This window comes from Nerophis lumbriciformis, linkage group LG23, assembly GCF_033978685.3.
Source record: "Nerophis lumbriciformis linkage group LG23, RoL_Nlum_v2.1, whole genome shotgun sequence".
NCBI lineage: Eukaryota > Metazoa > Chordata > Actinopteri > Syngnathiformes > Syngnathidae > Nerophis > Nerophis lumbriciformis.
In genome coordinates, this window is record NC_084570.2 from 37,969,558 (window position 1) to 37,983,895 (window position 14,338).

General features: G+C 39.1%; 1 protein-coding gene and 3 long non-coding RNA genes across 4 annotated transcripts in view; all 4 read right to left on the reverse strand.

Moving 5' to 3' along the window:
* The window catches only part of mtor (mechanistic target of rapamycin kinase), a 277,393-nt gene extending 274,850 nt beyond the window's left edge, over nucleotides 1-2,543 (reverse strand). The window contains exon 1 of the mRNA XM_061985591.2: nucleotides 2,398-2,543. The gene's annotated coding sequence lies outside the window, so the exon portion shown is untranslated. The remainder of the gene's footprint in view (nucleotides 1-2,397) is intronic.
* A 7,984-nt stretch (nucleotides 2,544-10,527) lies between these two features.
* LOC140679772 (uncharacterized) lies at nucleotides 10,528-11,060 on the reverse strand. The gene is made up of 3 exons (XR_012051116.1): nucleotides 10,905-11,060; nucleotides 10,741-10,815; nucleotides 10,528-10,635 (listed from the first exon to the last, which is right to left on the reverse strand). It is a non-coding gene; the product is annotated as an uncharacterized lncRNA (long non-coding RNA).
* Nucleotides 11,059-11,508, reverse strand: LOC140679773 (uncharacterized). The gene is made up of 3 exons (XR_012051117.1): nucleotides 11,473-11,508; nucleotides 11,243-11,349; nucleotides 11,059-11,146 (listed from the first exon to the last, which is right to left on the reverse strand). It is a non-coding gene; the product is annotated as an uncharacterized lncRNA (long non-coding RNA).
* Nucleotides 11,509-12,271: 763 nt separating this feature from the next.
* LOC140679771 (uncharacterized) lies at nucleotides 12,272-12,826 on the reverse strand. The gene is made up of 3 exons (XR_012051115.1): nucleotides 12,626-12,826; nucleotides 12,398-12,538; nucleotides 12,272-12,312 (listed from the first exon to the last, which is right to left on the reverse strand). It is a non-coding gene; the product is annotated as an uncharacterized lncRNA (long non-coding RNA).
* Between the last annotated feature and the right edge of the window lie 1,512 nt (nucleotides 12,827-14,338).

The following is a 14,338-nucleotide window of genomic DNA, read 5'->3' on the forward strand; positions in this document are numbered from 1 at the left end:
TGAAAAACATAAAATAGTTTTCTCCTTCGCTGTATACTTTTAGTGTGGGGACAAGTGTCTCCAATATTGTCCACACCTGTCTCCATCTAAACACAGCAGTGCGCTGTTAAACGCGCGCCAGGAAGCGAGGGAAAATGAGGTTAAACCAAGCGCTTGGCTCAGTTTACTCCGAGGGGAAATCTCCGCAGCAAAGTCTGTGTCGTTGGTCCGCCATGATTATCAAGCCAAACGCCGCTAGTGCGCATGCGCCTGACTTCGTCTTGCCAAAAATGCATCAATAAATGACGGTTTTACGGTCATTTAAAAATGAAACGGTATTACTAACCGTCGAGAATTATTACAAATGATCATTATACTGTTTATTGTTACATCCCTTGTCCAGTAACAAGTAAAATGTTTTTGCCGCAAATGTTGGTCAATTTTTTGGGCATTACAGCAAATGACGAGGGCGGTCGCGGCAAATGCCGCAGTAAAATTCAAGCGCTGATAAAACTTTCGGTGAATCAAATTTTAAGAAATTGTACCGGAAAGTGCATTACTTTGAAATCGACCAATAATTAATAATTTGACCCGGCAAATATAAACAGAACACTGGCGGAAAGCGCTAATCGATTTAGAAAAAAAAAAAAAGCAAACTGGTCCGTAAAAAAAAAAAAAAATCTGCGTCCCAGACTTTCGGAAATTCGCGTCTTTTCTGATTTCAATGCGTAAAAAGACACAAAAAGTGGTCATATATGTACATTTTTACTTTCAAAGATTAAGTCTCTGGAAGAACTTCAGATCTATCTGCGTATTATAAGATTGTATTTATGTAACTGAAACATGGACTTGGTCAATAAATCATAACAATATTGATTTTGATTCATTATTATTTCATGAACAATGACAATTTTAAAAGAAGCGTTGTGTCATTATTTATTCACACCAAAGACTATAAAAATGGCCTCCCTGCTTGGCACTCAGCATCAAGGGTTGGAATTGGGGGTTAAATCACCAAAAAATGATTACAGGGCGCGGCCACCGCTGCTGCTCACTGCTCCCCTCACCTCCCAGGGGGCGGAACAAGGGGATGGGTCAAATGCAGAGGGTAATTTCACCACACCTAGTGTGTGTGTGACTATTGGTGGTACTTTAACTTTAATTACAGTCAACATTGCAAAGTTTTCACCTGTTTTGTCTTTTATTACACTTTTTTTTTTGGTAATAGTATGATAAGAATGTGCTGCGGACATTTGAAGAAATAGTTGCGAGCCACAAATGGTTCCCGGACCACACTTTGGACATGCCTAATGTAATTTAGAGCCAGATAAATACAACATATATGGCAAGTTAGCTCTTTTATTATTATTATTATTAGAGATGTTCGATAATATTGGGCTACCGATATTATCGACCGATAAATGCTTTAAAATGTAATATCGGAAATTAGCGGTATCGGTTTGAAAGTTATCGATATCGGTTTCAAAAAGTAAAATGTATGACTTTTAAAATGCCGCTGTGTACACGGACGTAGGGAGAAATACAGAGCGCCATCAAACCTTAAAGGCACGGCTGTGGCGTGCCGGCCCTGTCACATAATATCTACGGCTTTTAACACACACAAGTGAATGCAAAGCATACTTGGTCAACAGCCACTTGGTCAAGAGCCATTCAGGTCACACTGAGGGTGGCCGTATAAACAACTTTAACACTGTTACAAATATGCGCCACACTGTGAACCCACACCAAACAAGAATGACTAACACATTTCGGGAGAACATCCGCACCGTAACACAACATAAACACAACAGAACAAATACCCAGAACCCTTTGCAGCACTAACTCTTCTAGGACGCTACAATAAACCCCCCCCCCAACCACCTCATCTCTCAGGGAGAGCATGTCTCAAATTCCAAGCTGCTGTTTTGAGGCATGTTAAAAAAAATAATGCACTTTGGGACTTTGTTGGCATTTTTTTCCATAACTTGAGTTGATTTATTTTGGAAAACCTTGTTACATTGTTTAATGCATCCAGCGGGACATTACAACAAAATTAGGCATAATAAGGTGTTAATGCCGCGACTGTATATATCGGTATCGGTTGATGTCGGAATCGGTAATTAAGAGTTGGACAATATCGGAATATCGGATATTGGCAAAAAAGCCATTATCGGACATCTCTAATTATTATTATATATATATATATATATATATATATATATATATATATATATATATATATATATACATATACATATAAAATATATACATATATATTATTATAAATATTATTATTATTATTATTAGCTGGTTAGCTCTTCATGCTAAGCTAACGTCCAGCTAGTGCTAGCCACAAGCTACAAGCCCAAGTAGCAGACAACTAAGAGCGCAAAAGCCCTCGTGTTGTTGTTTACTTACGTGCTGGCGAGGATGTACAATCCGCCTATTACGTGTCGCAACGTTGCAGAATATTCCTCATGGCACGAATAAAGGCCGATAAGAAAGAGCACAAGGTTAGCGAGCTAATGTTGTTACGGGAGAGGCGGTCCTGCAGGTCTGTGACGTCATTCAAGAGCGCCGTATTGCGCTCCCAATGTGAAGCTTATTCTTCTTCTTCTTCTTTTGTTTAATGGCGGTTGGCAAGCAACCTTCTGGTGTGCATTACCGCCACCTACTGACATGGAGTGTGGCCCGAGGTGGATCTCTACTCTATTTTAGGTTTGGTTGATATAATGATAAATGATAAATGGGTTGTACTTGTATAGCGCTTTTCTACTCAGCACTTCAGTCTTAATGAAATTAAGTGTGTCTTAATGAAATTAAACAATGGATGTCCGCTAACTTCTTGCAACTCAACGCCAAGAAAACGGAAATGCTGATTATCGGTCCTGCTAAACACCGACATTTATTTAATAATACCACCTTAACATTTGACAACCAAACAATTACACAAGGCGAATCAGTAAAGAATCTGGGTATTATCTTCGACCCAACTCTCTCGTTTGAGTCACACATTAAGAGTGTTACTAAAACGGCCTTCTTTCATCTCCGTAATATCGCTAAAATTCGTTCTATTTTATCCACTAGCGACGCTGAGATCATTATTCATGCGTTCGTTACGTCTCGTCTCGACTACTGTAACGTATTATTTTCGGGTCTCCCTATGTCTAGCATTAAAAAATTACAGTTGGTACAAAATGCGGCTGCTAGACTTTTGACAAGAACAAGAAAGTTTGATCATATTACGCCTATACTGGCTCACCTGCACTGGCTTCCTGTGCACTTAAGATGTGACTTTAAGGTTTTACTACTTACGTATAAAATACTACACGGTCTAGCTCCGTCCTATCTTGTCGATTGCATTGTACCATATGTCCCGGCAAGAAATCTGCGTTCAAAGAACTCCGGCTTATTAGTGATTCCCAGAGCCCAAAAAAAGTCTGCGGGCTATAGAGCGTTTTCTATTCGGGCTCCAGTACTATGGAATGCCCTCCCGGTAACAATTAGAGATGCTACCTCAGTAGAAGCATTTAAGTCCCATCTTAAAACTCATTTGTATACTCTAGCCTTTAAATAGCCCCCCTGTTAGACCAGTTGATCTGCCGTTTCTTTTCTTTTCTCCTCTGCTCCCCTTTTCCTTGAGGGGCGGGGGTGCACAGGTCCGGTGGCCATGGATGAAGTGCTGGCTGTCCAGAGTCGGGACCCGGGGTGGACCGCTCGCCTGTGCATCGGCAGGGAACATCTCTGCGCTGCTGACCCGTCTCCGCTCGGGATGGTGTCCTGCTGGCCCCACTATGGACTGGACTCTTACTATTATGTTGGATCCACTATGGACTGGACTCTCACAATATTATGTCAGACCCACTCGACATCCATTGCTTTCGGTCTCCCCTAGAGGGGGGGGGTTACCCACATATGCGGTCCTCTCCAAGGTTTCTCATAGTCATTCACATCGACGTCCCACTGGGGTGAGTTTTTCCTTGCCCGTATGTGGGCTTTGTACCGAGGATGTCGTTGTGGCTTGTGCAGCCCTTTGAGACACTTGTGATTTAGGGCTATATAAATAAAGATTGATTGATTGATTGATTGATTGATCAACAATTGCATCATCAGAGAAATGGACATTGAAACAGGGTAGGTCTGACTTGGTAGGATATGTACAGCGAGCGGTGAACATAGTGAGTTTAGAAAGCCTAAGAACAGGTATATACATTTGATTATTTACAATCTGGGGAGGTGGGATGTGGAGGGTGGGGGGTGTGTTAGTCAAGGGTTGTAGTTGCCTGGAGGTGTTCTTTTAGTGCGGTTTTGAAGGAGGATAGAGATGTACTTTCTTTTACACCTGTTGGGAGTGCATTCCATATTGATGTGGCATAGAAGGAGAATGAGTTAAGACTTTTGTTAGATCGGAATCTGGGTTTAACATGGTTAGTGGAGCTCCACCTGGTGTTGTGGTTATGGCGGTCATTTACGTTATGGAAGTAGTTTGACATGTACTTCGGTATCAAGGAGGTGTAGCAAATTTTATAGACTAGGCTCAGTCCAAGTTGTTTTACTCTGTCCTCCACCCTGAGCCTAGCAAATTTTATAGACTAGGCTCAGTCCAAGTTGTTTTACTCTGTCCTCCACCCTGAGCCAGCCCACTTTGGAGAAGTGGGTAGGAGTGAGGTGTGATCTGGGGTGGCGGTCTAGAAGTAATCTGACTAGCTTGTTCTGGGATGTTTGGAGTCTAGATTTGAGGGTTTTGGAGGTGCTAGGGTACCAGGAGGTGCATGCGTAATCGAAAAAGGGTTGAACGAGAGTTCTCGCTAGAATCTTCAAGGTGCTTTTGTTGACCAGAGAGGAGATTTTGTAGAGAAATCTCGTTCGTTGGTTGATAGTCTTCCGGACGCCGAGATGAGCAGTCACATCTTCTCTAATAATCATCATCATCTAATCTTGTCTTTCGCTAACTTACCTTCCAGTATTTCCCTTTCTCTATTGTATTTCCTACAATGTAGTAAAACATAGCCTACACTTTTTATCTGATGACAAAAGTCACACAGTCCTGTATTATGTTTCCCTATCAATTTCAATGAACTATTTAGATATGTATGTCCTAATCTCATTTCTAGTAGTGGTTCTGCTTTTTCTTTATTTTCTATCACACACCGTGTCCCATCTTTCATCACATGATTTTTAATATTCACTTCTGATCCCTGACATTTTCTTGATCATTCCCCACACTTGGCCTAAAGGACTACCGTATTTTTCGGACTATAAGTTGCAGTTTTTTTCATAGTTTGGCCGGGGGTGCGACTTATACTCCGGAGCGATTTATGTGTGAAATTATTAACACATTACCGTAAAATATCAAATAATATTATTTAGCCCATTCACGTAAGAGACTAGACGTATAAGATTTCATCGGATTTAGCGATTACGAGTGACAGATTGTTTGGTAAACGTATAGCCTGTTCTATATGTTATAGTTATTTGAATGACTCTTACCATAATATGTTACGTTAACATACCAGGCACATTCTCAGTTGGTTATTTATGCCTCATATAACGTACACTTATTCAGCCTGTTGTTCACTATTCTTTATTTATTTTAAATTGCCTTTCAAATGTCTATTCTTGGTGTTGGGTTTTATCAAATAAATTTCCCCCAAAAATGCGACTTATACTCCAGTGCGACTTTTATATGTCCCCCCCCCCCCCCCCCCCCCTTCTTTATTATGCCTTTTCGGCCGGTGCGACTTATACCCTGGAGCGACTTATACTTCGAAAAATATGATAGTTTTATTTAGTGATTCACAAAATGTTCTCCAATAGTGTTTTCTTGTCTTTTTAATAACGTACCTTACTTTAGCTTGGTGCCTTTTATACTGGATCATATCTTGAAAATTATGTGTTCTTCTCAATATTCTAAATGCTCTATTCCGTTCTTTTATTGCGTCTGTGCACGCTTGTGTCCACCACGGCACTATCTGCCTTCTTTTCCCTATTCTACTCCTTGGTATGCTTTGTTTGGCTGCTTCCATTATGCACTTTGTAATATCTGTATTTAGTTGTTCAATATCTTGATTTATATCCACTTCCTTTAATGTCATGTCTGTAATTTCCCTAAATTGTCCCCAATCACCATGACTATACTTCCATCTTCCTTCTTTCTCAGTGCTTTCTGTCCTTTGCTTTATGTTTATGTGAATGAAGATTGGGTAGTGATCACTTCCTATAGTGCTGTCTTTATTTACTTCCCACTCCACCTTTCCTGCTAACCCTTGTGACACTAGTGTTAAATCTATTGCTGTTTCTTTACCCGTAACTACATCTAACCTTGTTCCCGACCCATCATTCACACACACCAGTTCTTTTTCCTCCAAAAATGCTTCCAATGTTTCCCCATTCCAGTCATCCCTTTCACCCCACATTGTGCTATGTGCATTAAAGTCACCACACCAAATGATATTGCCACTCCAGTGCTCCACTATTGTTTCTAGTTGATGAATTTGTTATTTCTTGCATGGATTATAGAAGTTTAGCACTTTGTACCTTTCTTTATTATTCCATACTTCTACCCCTAATATTTCTAGTTCTTGTGTTTCTTTTAATATTGTATAATGCATGTCTTCTTTAATAAATATGGCACATTCTCCTCCTTGCCCATCATCCCTATCTTTACGTATTGTTATATATCCTTTTATTATAAAGTTAAATATTGGCTTCAGCCATGTTTCTTGAATACATATTATATGTGGTTTAGTTTTCATATTATTAATAAATCCCTTTAATTCCTGTCCGTGTGCTATTAGACTTCTGGCATTCCACTGAACAATTAACATGGCGTTGGTGTCACCGCCTGCTGGCACCTGGTGGTTTGTATGCTCAGTTTTCCCTTGGTGCAGCAGACTTGGCTCTTTCTTTTTGTCTTCCTCAGAGTTCCTGTGTCTTCCTGTGGGCGGAGCTGCAAGACGTGCACAGCTGTGTCTAATCTCACCAGCACTACTTAAGCAGCACCTGGCCAGCTGGATGGCACTCGGCTATTCCATTTCGTGACTCTGTTCGTATGAAGACGCCTATGCTCCTTGTATTTTTGTTACATTCCATCTTGGCTATTTCCAGTGCCATCCAGCTTGGTATGTTCTAGTGATGGGTTGATGAGGCGTCATGAAGCGTTTCGACACATTGCAGAACTGTATTGATACTGTGTCGATACTGTGTCACTAAATACTGACATCTGCTGGACATTAAAAATCCCTACAGGCAACCTATGGACCGACTCAACTGACACTGATTTTATGACCTAGTACAGGGGTCACCAACCTTTTTGAAACCAAAAACTACTTCTTGGGTACTGATTAATGCGAAGGGCTACCAGTTTGATACACACTTAAATAAATAAATATATTGTCATTTGTAAGTTACACGTAAGTGTGATTTAAACAAGAATAGCTAAATAAATAAATGTATATATATAAAAAAATGGGTATTTCTGTCTATTTTTTTCCTTTTACAGAAGGTTTTTTGTAGAGAATAAATGATGAAAAAAACACTTAATTGAACGGTTTAAGAGGAGAAAACAAGAAAAAATGTAAAATAAAATTTTGAAACATAGTTTATCTTCAATTTCGACTCTTTATAATTCAAAATTCAACCGACAAAAAGAAGAGAAAAACTAGCTTATTTGAATCTTTTTGAAAAAATTAAAAAAATACTTTGTGGAACATCATTAGTAATTTTTCCTGATTAAGATACATTTTAGAATTTTGATGACATGTTTTAAATTGGTTAAAATCCAATCTGCACTTTGTTAGAATATTTAACAAATTGGACCAAGCTATATTTCTAACAAAGACAAATCAGTATTTCTTCTAGATTTTCCAGAACAAAAATTTTAAAAGAAATTCAAAATACTTTGGAATAAGATTTAAATTTGATTCTACAGATTTTCTAGATTTGCCAGAATATTTTTTTTGAATTTTAATCATAGTAAGTTTGAAGAAATATTTCACAAATATTCTTCGTCGAAAAAACAGAAGCTAAAATATTTATTATTCTTTACAATAAAAAATAAATAAATTTACTTGAACATTGATTTAAATTGTCAGGAAAGAAGAGGAAGAAATTTAAAAGGTAAAAAGGTATATTTGTTTAAAAATCCTAAAATCATTTTTAAGGTTGTATTTTTTCTCTAAAATTGTATTTCTAAAAGTAATAAGAAGCAAAGTAAAAAATAAATGAATTTATTTAAACAAGTGAAGACCCATCCATCCATCCATTTTCTACCGCTTATTCCAAGTGAAGACCAAGTCTTTAAAATATTTTCTTGGATTTTCAAATTCTATTTGAGTTTTGTCTCTTTTAGAATTAAAAATGTCGAGCAAAGCGAGACCAGCTTGCTAGTAAATAAATACAATTTAAAAAATAGAGGCAGCTCACTGGTAAGTGCTGCTCTTTGAGCTATTTTTAGAACAGGCCAGCGGGCGACTGATCTGGTCCTTACGGGCTACCTGGTGACCGCGGGCACCGCGTTGGTGACCCCTGCCCTAGTATATACAATAATATAAACCAAGTCATTGTATTTCATTTAGGATTATTTCATATCTTCATTTAAATAAAAATATATTTTTATCTTTTTTAGATACAGTCAATAAATAATGTGAACATGTATCATAACATGGAAATCTAAGAGAACGTGTTGTGGATGATTGTGGACTGGGTATTTTTTTAATTTTATTTTTTACACATTTTTATAAAAAAAAAAAAAAAAAGTTTTTCCGACGTATTACATTTTAGACGATTTATCTTCTTAGTTATTATTTCACCGGCTGTAGAAAAGACACGCTCACAGGGCACAGAGGAGGCGTCAGTGCGACACAGTTCGCGTATCGGTCACGTGACCAAAACAGCTCATGATCGGTCACGTGACTTTCTAAAAGCGGTACGCGCACCGACACAGGGTTTCGCTCTATGAGCTCGACGCATGCACCGATGCATCGGTGTTGCCGGACCCATCACTAGTATGTTCTTTGATAGTTTGCACGTCTTGCAACTTCGACCCAAAGCTTGTTTAGTTTGTATATTAGCTTTAGTTCTTTTTGTCACGGTGCTCTTTTTGTGTTCTCTTTTTTTCGCACCGTCGCTTTTTGTTATATTATATTTTTGGATCATTGTTGTGATCGCTTCTTTGTTTAAGTAAAGAACTATTTACTCACAAATCCATCTGCATCCTTGGGTTCCTCTGTTTCACATCTAAGTAAATTGTGACAGTTGGATTGTGGTAACATGACTCCGTCTCGTCTACTCTCTGTAGTTCACCTTGCACCTGACCCAAGATAGTTCTTTTATATTTAAAAACTTTGCTTGTGCTTTGACGATTATTTTTGATCTTCTCAGTCTTATTTCTTGCCTGTTCTGTACAGTTTATTACGTATGCCAGGAACACAACTAGTTTATCCTTGGAAATTCCTGTATTTGCTGCCTCTTGTTTTTTATTACTTGAACTATTCTCACTCCTGTCTTGTTCTGAACTATTCTCACTTCTGTCTTGTTCTGCACTTTCTTGATGTCTTACTTTAACTGCCTCTGCGTATGTAATATTTCTTTCTACTCTGATTTGCTGTACTTCTGTTGCCTGTTTCCTTATGACGCAGCCCCCGTACGCTGCTGTGTGATTCCCGCCACAGTTACAACACTTGACCTGTTCATTGTCTCCACATTGTCCATATTCATGCTCTCCTCCACACCTTCCACATCTCATCTTCCCAGGTAACATGTGAACGTTATGTGAACGTTAGGAGAACGTAGTGGCATTGTTATGGGAACGTTAGTTTGTAACGTTCAAAGAACGTGAGGTTGTGGAGTTCTTGCTTGGTTAGCAGAACGTTAGCCATGAACGTTTGGCAAGAACGTTTAGGGAACTGTTTAGGAACAAGCTATTTTCGTCAGTTTTTGTGCTATATTGTCAGGACTAACACTCAAACAGAAAATTCAACAATAATTCTTTATTAGTGATAATTATAATACAATAGAAATGGAATGCTGTGGTATTTACGTCTGTTTTTGTGCTATATTGTAAGGACTATAACACTCAAACAGAAAATTCAACAATAATTCTTTATTAGTGATAATTATAATACAATAGAAATGGAATGAAGTGGTATTTACGTCTGTTTTTGTGCTATATTGTCAGGACTGACACTCAAACAGAAAATTAAACAATAATTCTTTATTAGTGATACCGGTAATTATAATGCAATAGAAATGGAAGTTCTGCCATCCGGGAGGAGCTCAAAGTAAAGCCGCTGCTCCTCCCCATCGAGAGGAGCCAGATGAGGTGGTTCGGGCATCTGGTCAGGATGCCACCCGAACGCCTCCCTAGGGAGGTGTTTAGGGCACGTCCGACCAGTAGGAGGCCGCGGGGAAGACCCAGGACACGTTGGGAAGACTATGTCTCCCGGCTGGCCTGGGAACGCCTCGGGGTCCCACAGGAAGAGCTGGACGAAGTGGCTGGGGATAGGGAAGTCTGGGCTTCCCTGCTTAGGCTGCTGCCCCCGCACCCGACCTCGGATAAGCGGAAGAAGATGGATGGATGGATGGAATAGAAATGGAATGCTGTGGTCTTGGTCGTGCGCGTCAGTGTACTCCTGCCCCTTCTTGTTGGTTCTCTTCCTGGAAGTAAATAATTATAGATATTCACAAATACAACAAAGACAGCACTGGAATGTAGATGAATTGAATTCAATTAAAACATGGCATAATTTACTCCTTGTTTACCTGCTCAATGCTCACTGGTCTCACTAGCGTTTGCTTGGTTCTTTTCCCTTTCCCTGTTTTCTTCTTCTTCACTTCCTGCAAGTATTTATAATTGCAAATTCAACACAGAACTGGGATCTTTATGAATTGAATTAAAACATTGGCATAATTACTTTATCATTTACCTGGTCACTCATCTCACTGTCCCTTTCCTTTGTACACTTCCCTTTGCCCTTCTTCGCCGTCGCTTCCAGCAAGTGTTTATAATTGCAAATTCAACACAGAACTGGGATCTTTATGAATTGAATTAAAACATTGGCATAATTACTTTATCATTTACCTGGTCACTCATCTCACTGTCCATTTCCTTTGTACACTTCCCTTTGCCCTTCTTCGCCGTCGCTTCCTCTTAATTCCTCCTCTTCTCCTGCAAGTAGTTATAATTGCAAATTCAAAAGACATGCAGTGGAACTTCAATAAAATGGAATTCAAAATTGGGATATCTTATCATAATTCTCCGTACCTCAAACTTTGAACCTCCCTTTCGAAAAGTGGCCAGTTTCAGGACCTCTCCAAGCTCACAATCTACTTCAGCTGTGGTCGTCTGTTTGTAAACACCCCTGCATGCCTCTGGAATCACCAGCACAATTTAGAATTCCCTTTAGAATAAATACCGTAATAATAACAGCTAGATCGACCTTGTGAGCATACATGCAACATGTTCAAAGATGCAAACCTATTATTAACACTTACTTATTATTATTCTGTAAAAGGGCAAGTCCTCAAACGGCACTTTGCCTGTCTTTCCACGGAGACCAAGCTGCTCCAGGACTTTGTTTGTGGCAATTTTCCTCAGCATTGTCCTCACCGTGTCTGCCAAATTCTGCCCACCAAGAGCAGTAAGAGCTTTCACCTATACAAATAAATAAACAACAATATTGTACTTGATTAGAACATGTTTTTTGATAACTGAGCAAGATAATTTTGCAGTGGGGAATTAAAACTAATTACCAGCTGCTTTCTGAGCAGAAGATCAGTGTCGAGCTGTTCACAGAAGGCCTTAAGCTGCTCAAGAGTCTCGAAAGGCTTCTCAATGAGATCTTGAACATCCACATCTTCTGGCCCCACAGACTGTGCTGCCAGCCCTCTCAGCATGCGCATAATTTCTCCCTGGTTCTCAACTGTTTTTTTAACTTTCATGTTTAACTGGAAAACTGCAAAGACAACAAAAGTCAAAGAGGTAATTCGTATTACTGCCCGTTGTAACAGCCTGTTTAACACCACCTATCAACAGTTAAATAGCCAACTAACGTTCACTTTCAAGGGCATTCCTGCTGCTTCTTGGAGTGGTCTGGTACTGACTCGTACTGGCTGGAGTGGTTTGGTACTGGCTTGAGCTGGATGCATGATTCCTGTCTGGACTGAGCCTGTAAGTGCTGCTTCTCGCTGGGCTGTGAGGTCGGCCTGGATGCCTTGGAGTGGTGTAGTATTGGCTGGTACTGGCTGAAGTGGTCTGGTACTCGCTGGAGTTTGGAAAGTTCAATGGTGGGAGCTCTTTTCTGCACTTCTTTTTTGGCCGAATTTCCTCTTCGTCTAAACCAACGAAGACAATAAAATTTATGCACCACTAAGTAGTGTTTGAGTATTGTAAGTAAACAGTCTTTGAAAAGTGACTAACCGTCAGCATCAAACACATCTTCCTCATCGTTTCTATAACGTTCAGGGGTGATGTGGCTCCATTTGGTTGACATTTCTTCTTCCTCTGGGCTCGAAAACATTTCAGCTTGTTTTTCATATTGAAGGGCCTTGTCAAAGTCTTCTGCAAAATTTCAAAGTATGCTGATGACTCAAGATGAATTATGTTGTTTAAGATATACATGATATGACTTTGACAATATTCCCTTACCAGTCAATGTTTTCCTGAAAACCCGAATTGGCAGCCTATCCCAGACTTCTTTGTCAGGAATCTCAGCTCTCCGGATTCTGGAGTGGGTAGGATTTGGCTTTGGCCAATAGCAGAAGCTATTCTGAAGATAAAATAATCCAGACCTCAAAATATCTTCAAAGCAGTCACTATCACTCTCATTTTCTGAATCAGATGACAAGGTGACATGATGGTCGATTAGTCTCATCACTATCAGGGCCACTGTAGGTGGCATTGTCAGCACCCGCGGCAGTGCAGGAAGCAGTCTCCGCAGCATCCATGTACTGAAGGGTTGTCACTGTTTCTGGAGTTGTAAAGATTGTCGTGTCATTCTCTTGCTCGCTATCATCACTCTCTAATTCTAAAGTTGACTGTCGGCATTGCTTCTTCAAATGCCTAGTTGTGGCAGCCCATCTATGCTTATAAGCCCTCTGTTGAAACTTCTTCATTGTGTTGTTTATTCTATAAAAAAAAAACAAGGAAAATGGGTTGCCCTATTATCGCCCACATTTTTACTATATTTTGCTAAAAACATCAAAATTAATTGTATTTTTATTTGTATTTTTTTGTGACTCCTTATTACATCCAGCCATAGAATTATACATTAAAATAAACATATTTGAAATAATTGATTTTAAATTATCATAATAATTCATTTAAAATGACCATATTTAATTATTAAAATAATAGCTTGTTTATCAACAACTTTAGCATTTTATTCATTACATTTTGAAACTCTCAGAAGCCAAGTTATGTTATATTCCTTAATATTTATTTATGCAAGTTTGAAGTATCAATTATCTAAACACAGTTTTGTTTGCATATTTTCAGGATGTAGATATATATATATATATATACATATATATATATATATATATATATAATATGTATGAAATACTTGACTTGGTGAATTCTAGCTGTCAATATACTCCTCCCCTCTTAACCACGCCCCGCCCCACCCGCCCCAACCCCCCACCTCCCGAAATTGGAGGTCTCAAGGTTGGCAATGCTCAATAGCTTCAGTTTCTTCTTCAATTTCGTTTTCGCTACCTGCCTCCACACTACAACCATCAGTTTCAATACATGCGTAATCTGTTGAATCGCGTAAGCCCCTGAAATCCGAGTCTGAATCCGAGCTAATGTCGCTATATCTTGCTGTTCTATCCGCCATGTTTGTTTGTATTGTGACGTCACAGGAAAATGGACGGGTGTATATAAATTTTTTTTAGGGATATTGCGTAATGGGCAAAATTTTGAAAAAAACTTCGAAAAATAAAATAAGCCACTGGGAACTGATTTTTAATGGTTTTAACCCTTCTGAAATTGTGATAATGTTTAACGGAACGTTCAGGCAACATTCGTGCCATATGGACCTCAAAATATGACACTGACGGGGCAACTTATTGTTTAACTAGGCTACAGATAGATCCACCCTTCTTCAGAAGTCATTCGTTGGTATTTGGAAACTATATAACAGCCAATATGCACGAGAAATGCATGCTAGTTTATATGGTGCCGGCAGTTGAGCATGGCGCGCATTTGACACAACGCTAAAACCGTAAAATGGTCTGAAATTAATCATGTAGGGTAGAAATTGTTATACAAAAACGTGCTTCATATTTCACTCTTTCTATCTACTTACATGTGATCAATGGATGGCGCACCGTATTGCCTGATTATCGGGATTCTGGAATT